Source organism: Nicotiana sylvestris, chromosome 8, assembly GCF_000393655.2.
Source record: "Nicotiana sylvestris chromosome 8, ASM39365v2, whole genome shotgun sequence".
NCBI lineage: Eukaryota > Viridiplantae > Streptophyta > Magnoliopsida > Solanales > Solanaceae > Nicotiana > Nicotiana sylvestris.
The window spans coordinates 52,703,406-52,709,130 of NC_091064.1; the positions used below are offsets into that span (position 1 = coordinate 52,703,406).

The following is a 5,725-nucleotide window of genomic DNA, read 5'->3' on the forward strand; positions in this document are numbered from 1 at the left end:
TGCCTTCAGAGGGAAGATGAACGAAGATCCAAACAACCATGTAATGGACTTTGAGGAGATTATGAACACCTTTCAATACAATGGTGTGTCACAAGATGCAGTTTACTTAAGGTCATTCCCCTTCATGCTCAAAGTTGATACAAAGCAGTAGCTTCGAAGCTTGCCCCAGGGATCGATTAGAACATGGGAGGAGATGACCAAAAAATTTCTTGATAAATATTTCTCCTCAGCTAAGACGAGCAAGTTTAGAAGAGAAATCCATAACTTCTGCCAGAAAGAGACTGAAACAGTTTTTGAAGCATGGGAGAGGTTTAAGGAGATAGTTCGAAAGTGTCCACACAACGGAATTGAACTCTGGATACAACTTCAGACTTTTGGGATAGATTGACACTGGCCTCGCGTAGAACATTGAGCAATGCAAATGGAGGCTCATTGATGTAGAAGACTCCAGAGGAGATAGTTACAATTCTTGATGAGTTGTTTGAAGATGCAAATCAGTGGACCTTTGAGAGTGCTAAATAAAGAAGATCGACTAGTGTTCTCTAGGTTGATGTTAACACATCAGTACAGGTACATCTCGATGCCATGGCCAAAGAAATACGAAAGCTGACTTTAGCCTCAATACACAATAAGCCTCATGCAGCTTGTGATATATATGGAAGAGGACACCCTACTCATGAGTTTCAAGCCTCAACTGAGGAAGTGAATTCTGTTGGAAATTATAACTTTAATGCAATAGGTCAGAGGCACCCTGGTTTTTCATGGAGTTCACCAGAGGGTATTTGCGAATGCATGGCAACAGAATAACCCCAAACCCCAGGGACAAAGAGCTCCGGGTTTTATGAATCAGCAGAGGCAGCAATCTCGACATCCCACTCAGTCTGGCATGGAAGATCTCATCAAGGTCTTCATTATCAAAACTGATGAGAGACTTGATGCTTATAGCTCAACTATCAAGAACTGTGCACTGGTTTTCGAAACTTGGAAAGACAAGTTGGGAAAGTAGCAACAATATTATCTAAGAGAATTCTAGGTACTCTTCCTGCTGATATAGAAAGAAACCCCAAAGAAACAGTGAATGTTGTAACCTTGAGAAGTGGGCAAGTGTTGAAAGATCCCACCCCATTCCAAAAAGATGGGGAACTTGAAAAAGAAAGTGGGGAAAAGCTAAAAATTGAAGTTCATAATAAGAAGAAAGGCAAGAAGGTAGATGAGAAAAAGAATAAGGAAGATAACTCAAGAAGGGAGGAACATAAAGAGAGCAAGCACATGCCTGTTTTACCTTTCCCTCAAAAGCTATACAGAGAAAAGCTGGACAAGCAGTTTGAGAGATTTTTGGATATGTTGAAACAGGTTAATATAAACTTACCACTCACAGAAGTGCTCTCACAAATGCCAGGTTATGTCAAATTCTTGAAGGAGATGCTGACAAAGAAGAGCAAGATAGAAGAGACCTCAGTGGTCAAGCTCATAGAGCATTGCAGCGTAATTTTGCAAAATAAACTATCACAAAAATGTGGAGATCCAGGTAGTTTTACTATACCTTGATCTTTAGGAAATATTTATTTTGATAAGTCTTTATGTGATTCTGGTGCCTCAATTAACTTAATGCTATTGTCTATTTACAGGAAATTAGAGAATGAAATTGGATAGATAAGGTTAGCGCCAATATCCTTGCCGCTGGTAGACCAAATGACTTTGATACCCAAGGGGATAGTGGAAGATGTGCTAGTTCAGGTAGATAAGTTTATGTTTCCTGTAGATTTTATAGTAGTGGAGATGGAGTAAAACAAGGAGGTCCCCCTCATACTAGGAAGACCATTCTTAGCAACAGGTAGAGCTATATTAGATATACACGAAAGAAAATTCATGCTTAGAGTGGGTGAGAAGACTGTAACTTTTGAAATGAATGTAGCAACGGGGGTGAAAAAGGAGAAACCAGCTGCAAGTGTTGAGTGAAAAGTGAAGAACTCGAAAGAGAATATTGCAGTGAGCGAGAAAGATAAGTATGTGGTGTACCCAAAGAAGGTTGCGAAGATGTTGTATGCATGGATGTGTGCATTGGTTCGGGCACCTAGAATGGAGCCCGACTTCGACTTACACCCCAACTAGATATTCAGGGAAGTTTCCTTTACCTTATGCTTTTTAATTGTGTGTCATGGGGACATGCCAGAACTTAAAGAGTGGGGTGGGGGATAGTTATATGTTATATGTTTAATTGTGTTTTAAAATTCTCGACTTTTCCCAATGATGGATATCATCGACAGGTTTCTTGAGGGATTAAAGTCGAAGGAAAAAAGACAAAAAAAAATTCTTTTGTTAGGTAGTATATTAATTGTCCCTTGGTTTTTCTTTGTGCCACGGTTCTTTTCCAAGGGTTTTATTTTAATCGGGTATAGTTAGTTTTTATTTTTGTTAGGAGTAGAAAACGTTGTGCTATGATTTGAATTGAAGGCAATATCTCTTGACTTCATTATACCTTGACAATGCTTTAGTGTGATGCTTAGGCTCAGTTTTTTACTCTGGTGTAAGTACCTTAAACTATATGATCTTAACTTTGCTTAACTACATTGACTAGAGTGTCTTGATGAGTCTGATCCTAAGTGAGTTATGTTCCATGTGTGTGAGAGGTTTTGTGTTATTCTATGCATTACATTTGATGGTTAGAACTTTCCCCGTGTGTTTGCAAAGCGAAATAGTAGTTTTATACAGTCTTGAAAGTGATATAGGCGTTTCATTGTTGAGCCATATATATGTGTTTACCCGCCGACGTGTTATGTATCTTAGTTAACCCCTTTGAGCCCGTAATCCTATTTCTTTGCCAACCACATTACAAGCCTTACCCATTTGTTTGAATTGACCATCTATTTGAACCTTGTACCTCTCGTGAGCACTTGAATTTGTTATGAACTTTGTAAAAGTTGAAGTGTGGGGTGGTTGGTTTGGCTTTTGAGTGAAACTATTGAAAAAAGGAGAAAGGTGCAATGTATTGAAAAGTGAGAGCCACTTGAATTGAATAAGAAATAAAATAGTTGTGTTGTTGTGAAAAATATTCCTTGATAGTGGTAACTCTTGATGTAATTGTGCTTAAAGAAGTAGGGAGTTAATATAAGTTGATGTCAAGGTGGAGTTATGGATTGACATTAGTGTGTGGTTTTGAAAGGTAAAGTGTATGTATTAAAGTGCTTAAGGAGGTGTAGTCACTTTTATATCTAAATGTATCCTACCTATCCCACAGCCTACATTATAACCAATTAAAGTCCTACTTGATCCTTTACTGAATGAGCTCAATTAGTAGAGTAATACACTACGGGCAAGCCTATGTTGCATCTTTTGTGGGATATGAATGTTGTTTCTAAGAATGAGCAAATTCTTCCTATATTGACTTCCTAATTGTTCTTAACTTTTATTGTATGTGGAACTACTCTCTATTGTTGTGAGCAAGCACTTGATTCATGAAGGAAAGGTAATGCCATTGACCTTTTTGTTAGAGTAAGTGAGCGAGTTGTGAATAATGCGTGGTACTTGTGAGCCAAATCTTGAGGCAAGGATGTTAAACTATTATGCTTAGTCTATTTTAAATATTCTTGGTGTGACGAGTTACGAGAGTTGTTTGAAAAGGTCGTGTTTATATAAAGTGTAGTTTGATTTCTAGAGGACGAGCAATGTTTAAGTGTGGGGTGTTGAGGGTAGGCTATAATCTCGTGTTTTAGTCGCTTATTGGACTCTAATTCACTACACTTTACTTGTGTTGATCTTTAATGGATAGTGTTTGCACTTATTGTGTTTTTAATGCCTTGTAAGAGTGATGTAGATGTCATGGAGCTAATTCAAGCTATTTAGAGCTTTGAAGTCTGAGTAAAATCCCAAGGTATTAAGTGGGAATCACGTTCGGGGTTAGATGACCAAGTTTGGACGTCAAAAAGTGAGATTTTATCCATTCTCTGAGAAATTTCCACAGACGTGGTGCCTGGAGCGGCGTGTGGGGCATTGCGGCTGCCTATTTACCTGCTGCCTTCAAAGTGCAAGATCCCTGATAAGTCCCACTAATGTCCGCATAGCGTGTCACCCCATGTGGCACTCCTGTGCAATTTTTACAGAGTAAATGTCCTATTTCGGCTTGGAAAAGGGGATTTCGTTTCGGCCCGACCCTATTTGTTGCATCTATATTCACTTGTTCATGTAATCGAGAGACCCATAACATGTGATATCTTTGCATTATTTTGTTGGTTGAATTCATTAATTCTACTTAGTAATTCAGAATAGGCTAGTTGAATTGTTGATTAAACCTAGTTAGGAGGATAATCGAGAGATGTTCTCCTAAAGACCAATCCATCACGAATTCTTGCATATCTTCATAGAGATAAATTGGTTCATCATGTGAGGTTGAGACTTAATCGAGAGAGGAGTTTCTACTAAATGTTTGAACTAATAATTGAGCGAAATCGAGAGACTCACTTGAACATTAGAAGTGAATGTGATGACCCAAGAGGTCATCACTTGTTTTTAAAATGAATTGTGCGTTCCAAGGCTTTAAAAACTTCTTTTAGCATCGCCTCTATTTGCGTGCGCATTCTGAGTACGTAGCCGGAAAGCCTATATGTGAAAATTTGTGAAAAATGATAAATTTTGACTATAAAATAAATTAATTTGACTTCGGTCAATGTTTTAGGTAAACGGATCTGGACCCGTGATTTGACAGTCCCAGAGGGTCTACAGGAAAATGTGGGACTTGGGTATATGCTCGTAATCAAATTCCGAGGTCCCAAGCCCGAGAAATGAATTTTTGAAAGAAATTATTTTCTGAAAAATATAAAGGTTTTTGGAAAGTGAAATGTTATGTGAAACCTATGGTATCGGGCATTATTATAGTTTCGGAGCCCGGTACAGGTTCAATATGATTTATATGTATTGTCGGTAATGTTTGGTAAGAAACGGAATCCATTTGACGTGATTCGGACCTTAAATGCAAAATTTGATGTTTAAAAAAGTTTTGAGAAATTTCATAGGTTTTGAGGTTTAATTCGATGTTCATGATGTTATTTTGGTGATTTGATTACATGAATAAGTTCGTAGGATGTTTTTGAGGTTGTGTGTGTGTTTGGTTTAGAGCCCCGAGGGCTCTAGTGAGTTTTGGATAGGCCACGGGGTGGATTTTTAGACTTAGAAAGTTGCAGATTTTAGCTGGTGTGCTCGGGCCTGGCTCGCAAATGCGAAGGCTAGATCGCAAATGCGAAAACAGCCCGGGCCTGTCTTGCTCGCAAATGTGAGGCTTCAATCGCAAATGCGATTACCCCTGTTTCAGCCTTGAGTTGCAAATGCGACGCCCCTCTCGCAGTTCCCAACATGCAAATGCAAGCTTCCATTTGCAATTCCCAAGCCAGCAGAGGTCAGGGTTCGCAATTATGAACCCATGTTCGCAATTCCCACATCTGAGACCTGCAACTTTTATACTTAGATGATTTTCAACCCATTTTTCACATATTTTCAAAACACAAACTCTCTAGGGCTATTTTTCAAGAACCACTCTTCTTCGAAATCGATTGTAAGTTAATTTTTACTCATTTCCTTCAATCATTAACATCTTTAACATGATTTAAACTTAAAATCAAGGATTTTCATGGGGGATATTGGGTGTTTTGAGTAGAACCTAGGTTTTTCAAAAATTGGAGATTTGGACCTCGATTTGAGGTCCGATTTCAAAACAAATTATATATTTGGGTTC

General features: G+C 38.4%; 1 non-coding gene across 1 annotated transcript; it reads right to left on the bottom strand.

Moving 5' to 3' along the window:
- Window positions 1–241: 241 nt before the first annotated feature.
- On the bottom strand, window positions 242–348 carry LOC138876619 (small nucleolar RNA R71). The gene has a single exon (XR_011401964.1). It is a non-coding gene; the product is annotated as a small nucleolar RNA R71 (small nucleolar RNA).
- Window positions 349–5,725: the final 5,377 nt, after the last annotated feature.